The sequence below is a fragment of the Rhipicephalus microplus genome, chromosome 2 (assembly GCF_043290135.1).
Source record: "Rhipicephalus microplus isolate Deutch F79 chromosome 2, USDA_Rmic, whole genome shotgun sequence".
In the NCBI taxonomy this organism is placed as follows: domain Eukaryota; kingdom Metazoa; phylum Arthropoda; class Arachnida; order Ixodida; family Ixodidae; genus Rhipicephalus; species Rhipicephalus microplus.
In genome coordinates, this window is record NC_134701.1 from 59,823,318 (window position 1) to 59,844,808 (window position 21,491).

At 47.0% G+C, this 21,491-nt stretch overlaps 1 non-coding gene across 1 annotated transcript; it reads right to left on the reverse strand.

The window, feature by feature from the left end:
* Window positions 1-10,700: 10,700 nt before the first annotated feature.
* On the reverse strand, window positions 10,701-10,773 carry TRNAT-CGU (transfer RNA threonine (anticodon CGU)). Its single transcript has one exon. It is a non-coding gene; the product is annotated as a tRNA-Thr (tRNA).
* Between the last annotated feature and the right edge of the window lie 10,718 nt (window positions 10,774-21,491).

Genomic DNA, 21,491 nt, shown 5'->3' on the forward strand with positions numbered 1-21,491 from the left:
CACTATATTAACTCCTACCGAAAAAGATGAAGCCATCCTGGCAATCTAACACGTGGGGACAAGCGGGTCGAAGTAGGGTTTGAGACGGTTTACGTGAACAATATGACGTCTACGCCGACAACGGTCGCTTGGTGGCGTGAGGGGTTCAATGTCGTAATTCACGGTCGAGGTACGCTAGACTATGTGGTAGGAACCATGATATCTACAGAGTAGCTTAGGTGATACACCAGGGGCGCAGGACGGTACATGCAGCCATACGAGTGCTTCAGAAATGAACGTTGGTGCAGAACGATGGTCGTCGTCACGGGTCTCCTTCTGGCGCTGTTGGTCGGCTGTAGTTAGCCGCATGGCTAGCTTGCGGCTCTCTTCTGCGTAACGAGCGGCTTCCGAGAGAGGCGAGCATTCAGACGGATCTGATTATTTTGGCTGTAAAGTGTGGATAGTGTGCGATGGTTGGCGACCGTACAATAGAAAAAATGGGGAAAACCCGGTAGTGACTTACGTAGCGTTGTAATACGCGTATGTCACAAATGCAAGAACGAGGTCACAGTTTGTTTGTAAAGAAGCGACATGCGCCACGAACATGTCTCCCAGAGTACGAGTTAACTGCTCAGTACTCTTCCGGTGTACATTATGGTACTGTTGAAGAGGTGCTTGGATTACATTGAAGAGGAAAACACGCCCACTGTCACTGAGGAGTTCGGGAGGAGGACCATGACGAAGTACAAAGCGATTGAGTATGAAAGTTGCGACGTCTTGTGCTGCAGCTATGGGAAGAGCAGCAGGTTCAGCGTACCATGTAAGATGATCCACAGCCACGATGGCCCAATGGTTGCCTGCCGTTGTCAATCATAGTGGCCCGTAGAGGTCAATTCCTACGAGGTTGATTGGGTGGTCTGGGCATGGAAGTAGCTGCAATGAACCTGTTGCAAGATATGGTGGATTTTTCTGCCACTGACATTCGTGGCAGCCGCGAATAAACGACGAAGGTAAACACTCCACAACAGTAATACCTTTTTTCAAAGCGCTCGTAGGTCTTGAAAACACCTGCGTGAGCACATTGGGGGTCGGAACGAAACAATGCGCAGACAGTCGAGCGCAGCGTTCGGGCAATGACGTGTAGCCATTTCCTACCATCTTCTGAATCGTTGTGCCGGTACAAAAGGCCATCCCGAATACTGAAGTGTGGAGCCTGGCAGCTCAGGGTTCGAGTGGTTGGAAGTGTCGGTGCTTTGGATAACGCATCACGAAGCGAAGCGATTCATGGGTCATTGCGTTGTGCAGAAGAGACAGTGTCCTCGTCTGGAGCTGACAACGCGTTGTCCGAGGAAACACATGCAATTTCCGGGGATAGGGGAGGTCACGACAGTGCATCAGCATCAGTATGCTTGTGGCCGGAGCAATATACGACGCGAATGCCATATTCTTGAAGCCGAAGAGCCCAACGAGCAAGACGACCAGATAGATCATTGAGTCAAGACACCCAGCGTAATGCGTGGTAGACCCACACAACATCAAAAGTATGGCTGTGAAGGTATGGCTGGAACTTGACAAGCGCCCAAACGATTGCCGAGCATTTTTTCTCAGTCACGCTGTAGTTCGATTCAGCCTCGGTGAGAGTTCTGATGGCGTAGGTGATGACATACTTAGCGAATTCAGGCTTTCGTTGCGCGATATCCGCACCGAGGCTGACACCACTGGTGTAGGTGTGGACCTCAGTTGCTGCCGTAGGATCGTAGTGACGCAGTAATGGTGGTGAAGTGAAGAAATGACGAAGTATACAGAAGGCTTACTCACAGTCGGAAAACCATAACAAAATATCAGTGGCGCTTCTTATAAGTTCGGTGAAAGGCGCAATTGTGGAGGCGAAGTTGCGCAACACCGGCAAAGTAGAAGCACAATCCCACGAAGCTCTGTAACTGCTTCATAGTCAATAGTTTGGGAAAGTCAGTGACAGCACGTAATTTAGCCGTGTCTTGAAGTATTCCGTCCTTTGATACGACGTTGTCATGAATCATAAGTTGCCGAGCAGCAAAGTGGCACTTCTTGAGGTTAAGTTGGAGCTGAGAATTCTTGAAGCACGTGATAACGTGTTTCAGGCGTTCGAGGTGTGTGGCAAAGTCTTGCGCAAACACGATAATATCCTCGAGACAGCATAGACATAATTACCACTTCAAACCGCGAAGAACTGAGTCCATCATGCACTCGAAGGGGGCAGGCGCATTGTAGAGGCCGAAGGCGTGACATTGAACTCATATAGACTGTCAGGCGTCACGAAGACTGTTATTGGTCGATTGGCATGTGCAAGGGGAACCTGCCAGTACCCTGACCGCAAATGTAACGATAAAAAAAACTCGGCTCCTTGTAAAGTATCAAAGGCATCGTCTATCCTGGGTAAAGGATACACGTCTTTTTGAGTGATCCTATTTAGGCGCCGGTAATCCACGTAGAACCGATTGGAACTATCCTTTTTAACGAGCCCTACAGTTGAGGCCCATGGATTTTGTTAAAGTTGAATGACGCCGCGTTGCAGCATATTGTCCACCTGTTCGGTGATATATTGGCGTTCCACCGCAAAAACACGGTATGGTCGTTGCCGTAGTGGCGCATTGGAGCCGGTATCGATGTATTGTAGAGTGGTAGAAGTACGGCCAAGTGAAGGTTGAAGAAAATCGAAAGATTCGCGGTACAGGTGCAGCAGTCGGAGGAGCCTAAATTGTTCAGATGGTGACAGTCTGTGTGCGATCGCTGGATCAAACACTATCGAAGCCTGTAGATCAGAGTGGTCGCGGTGAAGCCACTTGTGGATGATTATTGCTGCATGGTAAAAATTTGTCCATTATCAATGGCTGTACGCATCCAAGAGATTTGCTTTTAAACAGTTCAATGGTATACGAAAAGGGATTGGTAAGGCAGAGAGCACTCGCTCCATTAGAAAATGAGAGGGCCGAATAGGAGAGCAGAAGTGGTTTCCAACTTAGAAAGAAGCTTGATGGCTCAAAAAATGCTACTTAATCACACAAGCCGTCGGAGACCGCAGAGAGAAAAACAGCTGTTGCCGGTGCCATGTGAGTGTATTCTTTGACAACTAGCTTGTGCGCGGCTTGATTCATGTGTTCGTAGGGCTGCTCGAAGAACAAAAGCAGTTCGGGTTCGGAACGGGCACAATCTATAATGGCGTGATTATGCGATAGGAAATCCCACCCAAATATGATGTCATAAGAGCAGGAGGAAAGGACGATCAACTCAACAATGTAGTGGTCCTCCCCAATTGTGAGTGGAGCAGTGCAGGCGGCTACTGGTCGAAGAGGTTTTCTATTTGCTGCATGTAAGGACATCCCTCAAGCGGTGTGGTCACCGTTCGGCGTTTGCGGCAATGTTTAGCGTCTCTAACAGACACAGCGGCACCAGTATCTACAAGAGCGTATGCATAGGCGCCGTCTACAAGAACTTTGACGATATTTGACGGCAAAGTGCGAGGATTTGAACGTTTCAACAGCGCAGGTCTGGGATCCTGAACTGCGACGGCTAGTTTCCCTCAATTTGGGGGGCTGGTCATGGACACATGGGTGACAAGGTGCGATGGTTGGTAGATGGTGAGTGACGTGACAAAATTGCCGGATAGTCACGGGTAGACGCGCTTAAGTAATGACCCGAGCTTTCGTAACCAAAAGGGGGTAAGTCCAAGTAGTCGCTCCATGATCGGACGTTTTTGTAGCCGAGAACGTGACGATGGCAGTACCAGGAGATATGACCAGGGCCGCCGCATGCAAAACAGATCGGCCGGTTATCGCACGTTGCCCAGGCGCTTGCAGCGAGGGGCGCCGCCCACGTGGCGTACGGCTGAGTCGAGGCTGTGGTAGCTAGAGTAGGAGCCCATGCAATGGAAGACTGAGTAGAAGCGGTGGCATGCGGCAGTCCATTTGACAGCGAGGGCTGGTGTGGCTGCGGCCTCGTTACTTCGTCAGCATAAGATGCGCGGCGACAACTTGCTGGTGAAAGGGCACTGGCATTGCCTGGGAAATCTGGTCCTGAAGCGCATGTCGGAGAATGGGAACCAACGGGGTCGGTGGTCACTCTTGCTGCGGCTTCGGGAGCTTTTGGCGCTGACATGCGACCGCCTCACGCACGAAGTCTTTCATTCGTGCTGGAAGGCGGGAGTGGTAGGGCACGACGTCCAGTGCAGCGAGTGGTTGGTTAAGCTGAAGTATACGACAGGTGAGAGCTCGTTATCGTCGCAATTCGTCGTAGCACTGGCACAGAGTCACCACTTCAGACACCGTGCCAGGAGACTTCACAAGGAGCATTTGAAATACATCATCATCGACACATTTCATATTGTGCTGGATCTTGGCACTTTCGCTCATTGCGGCATCGACGCGCTTGCAGAGATCGAGTATGTCTTCAATATAGGCGGTAAATGTTTTGCCTGGTTCTTGTGCCCGCGTACGCAGGCGTTGTTCTGCAAGCAACTTCCGCCCGGCCGGGCGAACGAAAACCGAGGATATTGCCTGCTTGAAAGCGGTCCTGGTTTTGAACTAGGATTCGTGGTTTGTGTCCCACAGCTTCGCCACATTAGCCAAGTAAAAGTTGACAGTGCTAAACTTAGCAGCATCATCCCAGCTGTTTGGTCCACTTAATTTTTTGTAGGACGACAGCAAGTCCTCGACGTCATGGGCTTCGGTGCTCGAAATGATCGGGGGGTGAACCAGGCCGGGGCAAGTAGCGGCCGCGAGAGGTGCTGTCTGTTGGGCAGCGTCAACTTGCACGGTCGACGGCAGGGTGCGGGATTGGAGTTCCAGGGCGTAGATGACGTTGTTACCCATTATAATCCACTAAATTGAAAGGGGGTTTATTGAAGGAGCTGAGGAAGCGGGTGGCAGCTCGAAAGGAACGCTGGCGGACCCAGATGATGGTGCTCAATCGCCGATTTCGGGCCTTTTTTTGTGTTGGTGATAGTTGAGCCGATGGTATTAACGCATTTCTTCTTCTATATACGTTAAACTAGCAATTCACACGTGATTCCGAACTGCGATAGTGTGAGCACGCCCTCCCACTGGGTATTACGTGCGCACCGTCTTGTCCGATGTGGTGTACACATCTGTGTACACCGCCTCGTTGAATCATCTCGTCTGCCGAACATCTTGTTTTTCGTACTGTCTCACCGCTTCGACCGCTGGCGTGCAGGTGTAGCCCCAATATCCTTATTGCTTCTTATACCCTTTTGTGAAAATATTTCCACCACAAAACGCATAATTTCTTGTCTCCTTAGACAGGTAAGCCAGTTCTGTGGCCCTTGTTCGTGGGTCTGTAGAGCAATAGCTCGGAAATGGTCGCCAAACATTAGAGGCTCGTACCTTGCGAGAATTCCTGGACCGCGTTCACGCCCAGCAGAACAGTTTGTTCAGAGTAGCAGTGTTATGCTAATTCAAGAACCGAGATGGTCATTTCATCTGTGTAGAGCACCAGAGCGAAAGGACCATTTCGCAACGATTGCACAGATCACGTCGGCTCCACATACTTTCGGTGCTCACGCCAGTTATTCTAACCGTATTGAGATATTTTTTACAGGCGGGCAGAGCGAATTTCCAGGATTATTTTAACACGAGTTCGGTCGTGATACTCTGTTGGGCATGCCTAGGAGAGCCTTTGGAAATCTCAAGAACGCCATGCACCTATCTGGGCCTACTTAAGGGTATGTCGATTGCGGGCTCAATCCGGTTCATCGCTGCCGGTCTCCTGGCTGCTCACCACCATGCAGTACATTGTCGACGGAGAGGAAGCGTCTCCTAAGGAACTATCGAATTGTTCCTGGCAGTCGCATGGTCTTTGTACACAAGAGCGACGCCGCGAAGCACTACGCCTCATTGCGACCTTCGACGCCATCGCAGCGGAACAGTGCTTCGCCACCATGGCCTCGCCGTCGAGTCGCGACTGCTTGTCTACCAGCCGATGCCAGTCATGCCAGCCGCGTAGTTGGTCATGCTACTACTTTCGTCAGGCTTAATGAGCTTCAGCCTTCGCACTTATATTGCGCCTTACTGCAAGCAGCGATCCTGGAAGATCTCCCACCTGCATCCAATGGCAGTGTGCGGATCCACCCGGTCATCACTACTTTCAAGCTCAGCATCGCAGACTCGACTAAAGCACAAGCTAACCTACGCATCACCACCCTCGCAGTGTCCGGCACTACCCCCACTCTGCACCTTTATGCTCCGCCACTAAACGACCCCTTGTGAAGCATTCTATATTATGCGTTCCGCGACTTCATGAAAGAAGCCATTCTCAAAAATCTACAAGCTAGTAGCCCCACACTCTAAACCGCGTAAACCTTATTATAGGTACACTTTTTCAAATTCTAGTATACCTATATTTTAAAGGTTAAAACTAACTTAGATGCATGTAACCTTTGTTATAGAAATACAGAAAAATATGTAACCCTTATTATTGTACGTGTAAGCGTTCGAGCACCCAAATTGTTGGATGGTGACATTCGGTTAAAAATATAGATTACGTGTGAAAATCTCTGCTATGTTTTTGGACATGCGTGGCAGCTTCAACGCCGTTTACACACACACACACACACGCACACGCACACGCACACACACACACACACACACACACACACACACACACACACACACACACATTGTTACGTAGTTTATTTACGTATAGACCTACTGGAAGGTCGAGGAACGCCAGTAGAGCGAGGAACGTCAACAGGCCGAAAAAACAAACAAGCCCAAGCTCGAGGCGCGCGTGTGCACCCACCAACGCTGTGGTTTCCCGTTTCTTGCTGCTTCGTCGTCGTTCGCATAGATCCCTACACTATATATTTATATATATATATATATATATATATATATATATATATATATATATATATATATATATATATATATATATATATATATATACGGCTGATAGGGCCATTTATTTTGGTCGCAAAGAGAAGCGGTGGAGTGGCCATCAGGTTGATGATAGCAGCGTCGTCGTCTTTCCACTTCCTTCAGGTAGGGCGGCCAGCACGTTCAGCAATCTGTGTTTTCTTTTTAGGCATGCGCAACATTCCTCCCCTCGCAGACGAAGCCTGCCCGGCGAGGTAATTGATTTACTTTGTTGTGTACAATTTTAGTCGAGCGACATGCACTGCTTGGGTTTTAGCGGCTCTTCTACCACTTCTCGTGAGTTGAGGTATTGTGCACGTGACTCCCGTGATTTTGTTGAGAAAAACAAATGGTCCGTCATATGTGGCCAAGAACTTTTGGCATAACCCGCGTCATCATACCACATTCCAGAACCACACTAAGCTGACTGGATGGTAAGTTGCAGGCCGGTGGTGGACGTCGTGGCGTGCCTTAAATTTTTCCTGTGATGCCAAAGTGCGTAGACGAGAGATACGACGTGCCTGCAACGCAGAGGATTTTGGCGACAGGGAGGTTTTCGTACGTCGAGAATGACAAAACTGTGTCGAGTGTGTACCACGGTGGTTGCGCGTTCATCATGAAAAGGGGGCTATAGCTTGTTGTCTCGTGCTTAACCGTGTTGAACGCGTACTTTATAAATGGTAGCACGTCATTCCGGTTCTTGTGGTCAGATGCCACATACATTAGAATTGTTCGGTTGGTGCGCTCGGTGAGCCCACTTGTTTTGCGGATGGTATGGTGAAAAGTGACGAAGGTGGCACTCACTCAATCGAAGCAGCTCTTCTACTATATCTGCCGTAAATTGTCGTTCACAATCACTGATGATCACGTGAAATGGGCCATGTCGGAGGATAACGTGCTGCAGCAGAAACACAGAGACGTCACTGGCAGTTGTGGTTGGTATGGCCGCCGTGTCGCAGTAGTGCGTGAGGTAATTGACGTATACAATTATTCAGCCATTGCCCTTAGCCGACTTGGAAAAAAGCCTACGATGTCAATGCCCACTTGTTGGAGAGGTATGCTTGGAGGTGGCAAGGGCTGTAGAAGACCAGGCAGAGCAGTAGATGGGCGTTTTTGGCGTTGACACTGCGTGCAGCTGGCCACATACACCTCGACGGACTGACGCATTCCTGGCCAATACAAGCTTTCCTTAGCACGGTAAAGCGTCTGCTCACAACCTCAATGTCCAGACGTAGGATCGTCGTACATAACACTTAAAATCGCTGTCCGAACACTTTCCGGCACCACCTGGAGGAAACGTGCGCCAATGCTGGAAAAGTTCTTGCTATACAGGAATCCGTTAAGTACACAAAAATAGCATGCCGAAGGAGCTGTGCAGAGCGGTGATAGTCTGGTGTCCTTTTGCTGTTCGTCTGTGAAAGTGTTGAGGTCGGGAACCTTTGGTGACACAGAAGATACGAGGTGGTAGAGGTCATCGGCGTCACACTCTGTAGTACTCAGTGGCATGCGCGAAAAACAATCTGCGTCGTTGTGTCGTCGACCGCTTTTGTACGAGACTATGAAATCATAAACTTGGAGCCGGAGTGCCCAGCGCGCTAGACGGCCGCAAGGGTCCCGAATGTTGATGAGCCAACACAATGAGTGGTGGTCAGTGGCGACTTTAAAAGGGCGTCTATATAGGTAAGACCAAAACCATTGAATCGCAAATACTACCGCAAGGCATTCTTGTTCTCTTACGGTATAACTCTGCTCGGGCCTACTCGAGATGTGACTTGCGTATGCGATGACGTGCTCGCGGTTACCATAGCGTTGAACTAGGCCGGCACCAATTCCTGTGTCGCTGGCATCAGTGTGCAGTTTTGCTGGAGGTGACGGGTTGGAGTGTCAGAAAACAGGCCGCGACGTCAGGAGGAACTTCAGTTGATGAAAAGAGGAGTCGCACTACGGAGTGAACTCGAAAGAAATATTTTCACGTAGCAAACATGTCAGCGTATACGGGACATCGGCAAATTTAGGTGTAAAGCGGTGAAAATAGGACCAAAGCCCAAGAAATGTACGGAGCTTTTTAACAGAGAGTGGTGCACTGAAAGCTTCAACGGCTGCTTTCTTCTGGGTATCAGAACGGATGCCATCCTTATCGCGTAGGTGTCCGAGAACAAGGATTTGTCGGTCTGCGAAGTGGCATTTATTTGATTTAAGAACAAGGCCAGCGTTTCCCATGCAAGTCAGTACAATATCCAGACGTGATTTGTGTTCCCTAAAGGTGTGGCCAAACATGAAGACGTCGTCGAGATAGCGCATGCAATTACTCTGTTCATGCCACGAAGAACAGTGTCCATAAATCGCTCGAACGTCGCCAGTGATTTGCACAGTTCAAATGGCATCACGTTGAATTTGAAAAGGCCGTCAGGGGTTACAAAGGCTGTCTTTTCTTTATCTTCAGGATGCATAAAATTTGCCAGTAGCCTCTTGTTAAGTCTACAGAGGAAAAGTAAGACACCGAAGGTAGACAGTTAATGGAATCATCAATACGTAAAAGTGGGTACACGTCTTTTTTTTCGTTATGGCATTCAATCGGCAATAATCGACGCGAAATTTCCAGGATCCGTCTTAATTTTTAACGGGAATCACTGGAGCTTCCCATGGACTCGCCGACTTTTAAATGACTCCGTTTTAAATCAATTCGTTCACCTGTTCATTAATAATCTGCCGCTCGGATAGTGAAACACGGTATGGTTTTTGAATAATAGGATTGTCCAAACCCGTGTTGATTTTGTGACATCTCAGAGAAGCAGGGATTAAAGGCGCTTTATTCTGCGCAACTTTGAATGCGGAGACGTATACGGCACCTCCACCAATTTGTTACGCACAAAGAGGACCAGGATGTATATGGCTGAAGGGGTCGTTTACTTTGGTCGCGAAGCGAAGCGCCGGAGCGGCCAACGGATTGATGATCACAGCGTTGTCGTCTTCACCCTTGCTTCATCTTGGGGCGGCCAGCATTTTCAGCCATCTTCGCGTTCTTTCCAGGCATTTGCAACAATATAATGCGTATGTGTGTGGATGGAACAGAAGCTGTCCTGCATGCCCAAACAACATAGCACTGATTTCCACACAGAACTTTTGTTTTTTAGGTCGGAGAGTAACATTTGAAAAGTAGGTATTTATCCTACATTTGAGTAGGTAATAGGACACTAAGGGTTATTTATATACCCATTCACATTATAGCATGTTGAGGTCTACTTTCAATAGCACTTTATGTGAATGCTGAGGATGCCACGGTAGTAAAAGGAGATTGCATGCTGCTAGAATTATGCCACACAGTGTTTAAGGCTGAAGTGCAGCCTGCTTATTGCACCAAACAGATGTGCGACATGCTTAGCAAAGAGTCCAAAGGGATGCAATGAAACAAGTTTTATTCAAAAAATTGTGGACATTAAGTACTATGCCGAACTAACTTAGTTACAAGGACAAAACTAGCCAACAAGAAACAGGTATTAGTTTGTACTACATTGAAACCGAGGTAACAAAAAATAGTGCTAACAGCCCGGTGCACTTCAATATACTATGAAAATGTTCCTGCTTTCTTCACGAAAAAATGTCAATGACATAGAGAGATTAGCAATGCTATTTACTGGTAATACAAAAAAGGGGTTCTAATGTATGGAAGATATATATATATATATATATATATATATATATATTTATTTATTTGTTTATGTATATATATATATATATACATATGTATATGGGAAGTTATTAAAACCAATGGAATGTAAATAAGAAGAAACAAAAGTGGATGAAAAAATTACCAACTGTGAGCAGGAATCGAACCTACGACCTTCGAATTACGCGTTCGATGCTCTAACCACTGAGCTATCACAGCGGCCCTCCCTCCATCCACTTTTTTGGGTTTATCTGTGAATTTAGAAGTAGGAGCGACAGTCAGCGCCATCTATAAGCCAAACAACGAGTGTGAAAACACTCTTATGCGCATGTTTGGCATCACGTAGCACGTGAACTCATTATGAGCGGGCAGCTGATTAATTGTCTCTCTTATACAACCTAAACACACCAAGTCTGCCAGTACGAGACCCTCGTTCAATGAAATAAGGGAAAGAAGTGTATGCCTAAGGGCTCGCTTTTCCGTGTTTTAACACAATATTATTGAGATATAACAGACAGTAATGCCAAGGAATGTACAGGGGAAGTTATTAAAACCAATGGAATGTAAATAAGAAGAAAGAAAAGTGGATGAAAAAATTACCAACTGTGAGCAGGAATCGAACCTACGACCTTCGAATTACGCGTTCGATGTAATTCGAAGGTCGTAGGTTCGATTCCTGCTCACAGTTAGTAATTTGTTCATCCACTTTTCTTTCTTCTTATTTACATTCCATTGGTTTTAATAACTTCCCCTGTACATTCTTTGGCATTACTGTCTGTTATATCTCAATAATATTGTGTTAAAACACGGAAAAGCGAGCCCTTAGGTATACACTTCTTTCTCTTACTTATGTATATACATATATATATATATATATATATATATATATATATATATATATATATATATATTCGAAAAAATCACAACTATACAACTGATACTTTTCAAAGTTTAAGCATATCATAGGTTCATGAAACTTATGGAGAAAATAAAAGGAACCTTCCCTGTAAAACAACTAATTTTAAGACATAAATCTTTTTTTCAGCAATGCGAAAAAACTCTTCAAATGCTTGCACGCACCTGCCACACGGCCAACTTCAGAGAGTAGTAAAAGCTTCTACAATAACAAAAGCATTTGCGAAAAACAAGAAGGGTACTCCAGGCTCTTAGTTTAATACAATAAAAGAAAGAGGGAGAGAGCACGCTCCTGACCACCACTAGAAAGTTAAATCACTGCACTCAGACCGCCGGCAAATATGCGGATTTCCTCTGAACTGATGACAATATGGGGATGGTGACAGCAGGCTCTACTGAAGCCAGCGGCATCTATAAACTTCTAAAAAATTATGTAAACAATGTACGCGCTACACCACTACACACACACACACACACACACACACACACACACACACACATATATATATATATATATATATATATATATATATATATATATATTGAAGTACCACGGTTTCCCTTAGGCTTTATTTAGGCAACAGCAAGATGACGCCCATAATGAAGAGAGACGAAGCGAAGACTGATGATGGTAATTGGCAGATGAGGAAGGCGAAGTACAACGATTTCTTACTTTAATTTCCCCCGTCCACGGAAGCGCCGAGCCTCGCGCGAATTACGCTGTGGAACACATACGATAGGGCTTGAGACATGAAACGTGCAAAATCTCTGTCCCGCGGAAGCGTTGGTAAGTGGGGGCATTAACAGGTGTGATACAGTAGTTCACCGCTGAGGTCTGTTCTATAACATTGTAGGGGCCAAGATAGCATGACTCAAGCTTCTCGCAAAAGCCAGGTGTTCGTGCAGGAGTCAACAGAAGGTCATGCTCGCCAGGGCGGTAGAGAAGGACGCGATGAGTGGCATCGTAACCCTGTTTGCGGTCTTCTTGACAAGCTCCATTGTTTAAAAAGGCAAGACGATGGCATCGAGCAACGCGGGACAGAAACTGGTCGCAAAAAATGGTGAAGAGTAGATGGGGCCAGAAAACAATGAAACGTCGAAAGGTGAAGGTAGTTGGCGTCCGTATGCTAGAAAAAATGGAGAATAGCCCGTGGTTCGTTGAACTGACGTATTATATGCATACGTGACAAAGGGAAGAATGGCATCCCAATCGCGATGGTCCGGTCGGATATATATGGACAGCATGTCGCACAGCGTGCGATGAAATATTTCTGTTAAGCCATTGCTTTGTGGGTGATAGCTAGATGTTGTTTTATGAACTGTTTTTTATGCTTGAAGAATTTCACTTGGAATGCTTGAAGAAATACCTTGCCCTGGTCGCTCAAAAAACACGAGGGGCTCCGTGACGTAGGTAAGGGGCATTCAAACTAAACAGTTGATTGATTTATATGTGGGGTTTAACGTCCTAAAACCACCATATTAATATGAGAGACGCCGTAGTGGAGGACTCCGGAAATTTCGACCACCTGGAGTTCTTTAACGTGCACCCAAATCTGAGCAGACGGGCCTACAACATTTCCGCCTCCACATTCCAACGAAAGCTGCTACTTCAGAAGCAGTTCCTGAAGTAATCTAGGCTGCCTCAGCGTACCGGGTCAAGTGATCAACCACGGTGATGGTCCATCTTTTGCCGTCTGATGTAGTTGGGAGGGGCCCGAAGAGGTCGATTCCGGCGACAGAGAACGGCTCTGCTGGGAAACAAAGTGGTTGTAGAGTTCCGACTGGAGCAGTTGTGGGCCGCTTGCGGTGTTCGCAAAGTTCGCACGATAAAATGTACTTAGCTTCCGTCGAGAAAAGACCTGGCCAAAAGAATCGACTGTGGATGTCCGCATAGGTTTTGTAGCTACCCACGTGGCCTGACGTCAGTTCGTCGTGAGAAGCGCAAACCTTCAGTGCGTAGTGCGCGTGGTACGACGGGAACCCATCGATCGCCTTCAGGGAGGAAAATTTATCGGTAGAGCACATGGTCCTCTAAATTGAATAGCCGGAGTTGTTTCCGTAGCCTGGCATTTGGGGAAGATTAGGAAGATGAGGCAACGGTAAGCCGACCGATGAGGTCAGTGCAATAAGAATAGGCTCGCTGGTGAGGGGCATGAACTAGCAAACGGGTGTATGAAGGTAGGGAAGAAATAGATAAAATCGACGACGCGTTCTCTGCATAGCCAATTTGACAAGGGGATGTGCCGTGCGCTGAAGACTGCGTCAAAGACATCATGACAAAGCGTCGGCATCTTGGGGTTGTTTCCCGGTCTTGTAGATGATGTCAAAGTCATATGATTGTAACCGAAGAATCCAGCAGCCAAGTCACCCCGACAAGTTATTGATTGTGAACAACCAGCAGAGCATGGTGGTATGTCACAACCGTAAAATGTCGACCATGTAGATACAGAAAATATTTCTGATTGGACTGGAGAACAACCAAGCACTCTTTTTCGGTTATCTAGTGCCTCTTCTTTGCAGAGGTTAGAGCGCAGCTTGCATACACGACAACTTTCTCGCGAAAGGCACGGAGGAAGGAAGAGGTAAGGAGAGGCCCTGACGTCACTCGTTGTGAAGCCGCGATGAAGCCAGAAGTCGGCCATATTGAGTAGGCAAATTCTCCTCTCTTGTTTACATATGAATGCGAAGCAGAAGGCGCGACTCCCTCTCCGGCTCGGAAAGCACGTGGGCTGCGCAGCGCGTGTGTCGTGACGATCCGAAACTAATGGAACTGGGCTCATCACTCAGAGCCAGCGGGACACCTTCAGCGAAATCGCTTCGTCCGAGTAATAACAAAGAGTAACAGCTCGCTGACAACGAAGCAACTACGAGAGAAGGCGCGCTAGAGGCACTGACAACGGCGAGTGCTTTCACGTCATTAATTCAGCAACTGTACAGACAACACGATCGGTCGTGCGCCTTCTACGGTTGCATTCCGCCACGCGACTGACGCAGCGTCCTGCCACTGTGTCCGTGTTCCGCGTGAAACTCACCTGCGTCAGCATTCTGCGACCGTGGTGACTTAGAGCACGGTGCTAGTGACAGTTGAACGTGGTTGCTGTTACGTTGAGATTACATGCAATGCTGGTGGAGAGTGTACCAAGCGGAACAGAAAAGGTGTTTTAATACGCACATGCAAGTTGTTACTGTACACACACAACACGAAACTACGTATGTGCACATGGTCCTCACGTCGTCTTGCTGGGCTCAACAGCGTCGTCCGTTGTCACAAGCAGGAGCACTGCTCAACCGTCACTGACCTGCAAGGCGTTCGTCGTCATTCAGCTTCGTCATGGTGCCCAACGCCATTTCGCTGAACACTAACTGCTTCATCCGCGTCATCCGCCGCACGACACATGGATATGCACTTGTTCTACGCACTGTTGAAACCCCGTGATGGACAAAGAGATTTGTAAACGTTGCTAAGAGTAATGTAACAGCCAGACGAACACTGCGTAACCAATAACGCGGCTCAGAGCACAGATATTGTCCGCCACGGCTCAGCACGAGACCTGGGGAGGCACACATTCCGCCGCCAGCCGCGGCCGCTCACTGCTAGACCAGCTTCACTGCGCAACACGTTACCATAACAACGCCGCCATTGTGCCTAGTGAATATGGCCGCCATGATGTCATTTCCGCCACATTTCTTACGCCCTGCGCTGGCTGGGCATGCCCTCTCCTTACCTTTTTCCTTCCTCCGTGCGCAAAACGCATGGTCGCACTTTAGGAGTACGGCGCCAATTCCTTGTCCACTAGCGTCAGTGTGTAATAATGTAGGTGCCTTGTCATCGAAATAACAAAGTACCGGTGGGGATGTCAGTGCGTGCTTGAGTTCTTGAAATACGGCTTCGCATTGATCATTCCAGTTGAAAGAACCGGTACTAGCAAGGAACTTATGGAGAGTAGCGGCAATGGTGGCAAAGTTGCGAATGAAACGGCGAAAGCCTTATGTGAGTCCAAGGAAAGTGCGTAGTTCTTTGGAACGAAAGGGACGCGGAAAAGTGAGGACTGCGGAAATTTTGTCCGGATCCGGCTAGATACTATGTTTTCTAACAAAGTGTTCCAGAACTTTTATAGCTGTGTTGCCGAAACGGCACTTCTTTGTGTTTAGTTTAAGTCCAGCATTGGAGAGACATGTGAGCACTTCATCTAGGCGGTGCAGATGATCACCAAAAGTGGAAAAAACACTACGATATCATGAAGGCAGTATAGACAAGTTTTACACTTGAGGCTGCAAAGAACAGGGTCGATCATTCTTTCAAATGTGGCGGGAGCATTACATAGGTTGATTGGCATTACGTTAAACTCGTAAAGACCGTCCGGCATAGAGAAGCACTTTTCTCTGTGTGCTTCGTTCATTGAAATTTGCCAATAGCCAGACGGAAGGTCTACGGTGGAGAAGTATTCGGTGCCTTGCAATGAGCCAAGTGCATCATCTATACAGGGCATCGGGTATACATCCTTTCGGGTAATCTTGCTAGGCGCGCAGTAATAAACACAAAATCTTACCGATCCATCCTTCTTTTGTACCAACACAACCGGTGATGACCAAGAACTGGAAGAGTGTCGCATAATGTTTCTTTTTAGCATATCAGTCACGTTCTCCTCGATGATTTTGCGCTCGGCCAAGGAGACTCTGTAGGAACGACAGCGTACAACAGTCTGATTTTAGTGTCGATGCGCATGATGCGCATCTCTGGTCTGTGTTTGTGCCACAGCATTGAAGTCAAAAGAGGCCTGGTGTTTCGTTAGCAAATTTAGCAACGCCTCATGTTGAGAGGCAGAAAGGTCAGGATTTTTTTCGAGAGCAAAGGGGGAGGAAGTAACAGACTGGCCCTGTTATGTCCACATAACGTGACACTGCAGAACCTCCGGGTAGGAGGGTAGGCTCTGGGGTAGGGTTCAAGCCAAGGATTATCGCAGCAATGTCTTTGAACTGCACCAAGCTTGAGGGGAGTACAATGCCGCGAGCTAAACAGTGGCTTGAAGGGGTGATAATGACGTCACCATTGGCAATATTCAGAGAAAAGATGGTGATGAGTTGCTCCTGACCCAGGAGCAGTATGGAATCGGAAGCTGTGAAAAAAACGCAATGGTTCTCGTCGACGCGTTTGCTGCAGTGATCCGTCTTGGTCATCTGGACTACACATTCATGGCAAGAAATGATTGGAGATGCTGATAAGAGAAAGCTCTACCTAAAATTAGTGCTTGAGCACACAAAATAAGACAGCAAAGGTGCTGTGTTGGAGAATATCATCAAGGAAGACATGCACTGTACATTGGGCCGATTGTCTAATTATTGCTCCATTGACCCCAATGAAAGATGATCCAAGTTAAGGCATCTTCAATTTCCGCAATCGAGAACACAAGTCGGCACGCATAACTGAAATAGTTGCTCCCGTGTCCAACAAAGCTATTACCTGCACACCTTGCACAGTCACCAATAACACATTTGGCGGTCGTTCAGGAGGACTTGCGTGCTTTCGCCGCGATGAAGGTTTACCTCCAACAACTGCACTGTAGTTTTCCGATCGCTGAGCAGACAGTTGAGAGACAGGCCGAAGTGGTGAAACCAAGCGTCGGAGTGACCAAGGGGAGCGTGGTCGGGAGGCACGTGTATTATTGGTTGTGTTGAAACTGTGCACAGGAGACGGGGATCGGTGGTTGGAAGAACTGTAGGCATAATGGTAGTAACCTAGAGCACATGTGTCGTCACATTTAGAAGCGGCATAACGACGTTTATCTTGCGTCGACGTCGGCAGAACCGGGAAATGTGTCCTCGAATTCCACAGTAGTTGCAAATAGGCCGTGGGGCCCTCCAAAATGAGTGGTTGGTAGAGTTCGGTGGAGGGCAACTAGAGGTGCGAGATGGTCGTGATCAGGCACAGGTGGTGGTAATTGAGACGGCGAATGTTGCATTGCAGCGATCTGTTCGTATGAAGCGGGTTGGGCGCAAGGTGGAGCATGGTAGGTGCTTTGATACGCTGACCTTTCTTTCCTAATAATGCCACGCAGATCGCACTAGACAGGCTGAGCAGGAGCGTTGTTAGAAGAAGGTACAATGAAGGCTTGCGATTCTTCACGAATACTGGCTCAAATGATGCATCGGAGGTCCATACGGTTTGCCAAAGGGTTCTCAGATAAGTCGGATCACAAGCGGATTGGCTGTAAGGTATCAAGCCGGTGGCATACAAAGACGACGTCGGAAACCGTTGAAGGGTTGTGTGCGGTGAGGGTGCTGAAAGCGGTAGGTCCTATAACCTTCAGAAGGTGCCGGACAGGATCAGCTTCTGGCGTAGTGTCGTCGATACGGTGCAAGGTGCAAGCACATCCTCAATATAAGAAGTGTAGGACTCACTGCAATGTTGAACGCGTTCTGCCAGTTTCTTCCAAGCAACTTCTGAATGGATAGACGGTGTGCCGGAAATACGTCAGAGCTGGTCTTTTCACATGATAAACATGAGATGAGTGTCATGTAGCAACGTGACTACATGCTACGCTCTTGATACGCACGCGGCCGTTTCGCTAGCTTCTCATGCACCAAACACGGTATTACGTGACGCGACGGACGTCATAGGTAAATGACACATGAAAACATGATAATCACGACATGCGTGTCATGTAACAAGACTACATGCCACACTGATGATGCGCTCGCGGCCGTATCGCTAGCTTCACATTTGCCAAATTTGGTATTACGTGACGCCAGTGGATGATGAAGATATGCGACTGGCACAAACATGATAATCGCGAGATTTGTGTCACGTGAGAACATGGCTACACCACAGTCAAGGCGCCAATACATTTCGACGTGATGCTGTGCGCGTGCTCACTGGTGTTCATTTCGTCGTGTCACAACGGTGTTGCTACGCCCGGGGCCGGTCCTCACTAGAATAGATAAATAGATTGATATGGCTGTACCCTTTAGATCGGGTGGTGACTAATGCCACCAAGCCGTAATACTTAGTGAACAAAAAGTTAGATTTATTTTTTTCTTCAAGTAGAGAGGTTGACGGCTCGTAATTTGCAGTGAAGGGTTTAATTTTCACTCGTGCCTAGACATCAGCCGCTAATCAGATAACCTTCTTCCAGTTAATTCTACCCGCTTATAGTCTATTTTGCCCTCCCTGACCCTAAACCCCAGGGCTTTCAAAAACTCTGCGCCATTATCCTGAACTATAGGGTGAAGCCCTTTACAGAACATTATCAACTGTTCGGCAGTTTTCTCCTCCTCTCCACACGCCCTGCATACCTGTCTACCCATTCGTATTTGGCTCGATATGTCTTGGTTTGCAATACTCCCGTCCTGGCCTCAAACAGAAAGGAACTATCCCTAGTAATATTATACATTTTTTCCTTGGCAATTTCCTGTTTAAAGTTCGATAGATCTCTAGTGCAAACATCTTAATCATGCCAACTCACCTTCCCCTTCTTCCTAACCGATTGTTCTTTTTGGTTTGGCGCTCTGCTCTTTTCTAGTATTTATCCATCAATTTTCTGGTTCGCTTCCTCCAGTTTGTATCGACATTTGTTATGTATAATTAGCTGAAAACGTTCCTAGCCCGAAGCTCCTCCCCCGTTTCTTTCAGTCGCTTCTCAAGTTTTATCTTGCTGCTGGCTTGCCTGCCTTCAAATCATATCCATCCCGTATATCTTGTACTACCTGATTTGGGGTATTCCCGTGAGCTCTTAAAGCAAGCCTACCTATTCCACGTTTCTTAATTTCTAATCTTGCTTGAACTTTTGAACTCATGCACAAGACCGCATTGCGAACGTCAGACCAGGAAGCATGACCCCCTTCCATATTTTTGTCACAACATCATACCTATTGTAATTCCACAGTGCCCCATTTTTCATCACTGCTGCGTTCCTGTTACCTCAAGTCGCTACGTAAAATTCGTGTTCCCTTAGATACTCGGTCCCATTGCTTATCCATACACCCAGATATTTGTATTTATGCGTTATTTCTGGCGTGATCTCCTGTATCCTAAGCTCACTTCCTTCATTATCCTTAAAAATTATGACAGCTGATTTTTCCTTACTCAACGTGAAATCTAAACTATCTTCCTCATTAACGCAAATGTCCATCAATATCTGCAAATCTTGCGTGTTTTCGGCCATTAGCACTATATCATCTGCGTACATCATTGCTGGTAAAGCCTGTTCAATGAGTTTTTGTTTAAGAAAGAGAGGTTGAAGCCAAGTCCAATTCCCTCTAATTTGGCCTCTAATACTTGTTGATACATTATGATTAACGAAGGTGACAGAAGACACCCCTGCGTAAGCCCCCGTTTTACCGCTGTGGGCTTGGATGCCTGCTTTTCCCACTTTATAACTCCCTTGTTTCTTTTAAAAATATCCTTTAAAAGATTGGCGACTCCATCTTCCACACCTAGTGTGTGCAGTAGAAGCCACAAGTCCTCTTGAACTGCGCTATTGTGAGCTCCTTGATATCCAAAAATGCCAGCCACAGGGGCCTGTGTTCTTTTTCTGCTATTTCGATGCATAGCGTCAGTGACAACAGATTGTCTTGCAACCTTCGTGTTTCCGAAACCCATTCTGCAGTTCCCCAGCACCCCTTCTACCTTTATCCATGCCTGCAGTCTTTCCTTTATAATCTGCATCGCCAGCCTGTAGACCACTGATGGCACTGGTATAGGACGGCAATTGTTTATGTCAACTTTGTCTCATTTCCTTTATAGATCATGCTCTTCCTGCTACAATTCCATCAATTAGGGACTTCACCATCAATTATTGTTCTGCCCACTGCCTCTCTCAAAGTCTATTTAGACTTCGGACGTAATGTCTTTATCAGCACAAATGAAATAATATCTGCGCCTGTTGATGAACTACTAGGAACTCTCATCCAAGCTCTTTCCCACTCTCGTTGTAAAAATGGACACATTGTGCCACTTGATCCATCCTTGTTTGTTGTAACGCGTAAGGCACTTCTTTGTTGAAATTTTTTTGTCACCCTTGTTCCTACATATTCAATAGCTTTGTCCCCTTCTAGCCTAACACATTGAGCTCTACTTATAAACTTCCGCTTTGGGTTTGTCTCGTTTCATACAGAGTTTAGATGGTTTCAAACTTTCGCAGCTGCCTTTCTATCCTTTTTATGTACTCCGGCTGGACACTGAGCCCCCTTTTACTGTGACACAGAGGCATTCCTACTGCGACACTCTCAATTCTGCGCCGTCTTGTAAACAAGTTTAACAAGTAATATGTATTTTCTTGTAGTAGTAAGAACGTGTACCAAAAAAGAACTTCATCGTAGGGCTACAGGCTGAAGCGGCTTTCATGATCTTTCCCACAGCCTTCGCATTTGCTGAAATGTTTTATCCTTTCGCCACCTTTTCGCAGGATCTAGTGAACACATAATCTGTAAACCCTGCTCTTGGGAAACTGTGGATCTGATTATGAACATTGATCGATACGTTGTCCACACATGGCTTGCACACAGCCTCCTGTACGAAAGATGCAACCAACCTATCTTCAATCACTTTGGAATAAGCTGATGTGCAAGCCAAAGAGGCTTTTGCGACCTGGGCCTGTACTGCCAACACACAAGCATTGGGCAGGGGCGAGACAGCTGCGCATATTGCGCATGTTTTATGCGTTTCTGTTTTCTTGCTGGAAGCTGCTCTGAGAGCATAAAATTTAAGAAAGTTGCACCGAACTGCTACGAAACAGCTTCAAAAGCTAGAATTTTGATGCCAACCTCAGTTTCAGTGTGCAAAAAAGGGCGAGTTTGACTAATAAGACGTATCCAATTGTGTTTTTTTTTTTCACTTTGCACCTTTCTGGTGACAAAAGCTCCCGTGTAGCCACCATAATCTTGAACCTTTAGCAAATATGCGCGACCCCACAAAAATGTGCTGCCGTTAAGTGAGCGTGCTGCTTCTACTAGCTAGGCTGCGTGTTCTAGAGCCAGTGTCGGCTAGTGAATGATCACCGAGTTGGGTGGCAAGCATAGCGGAG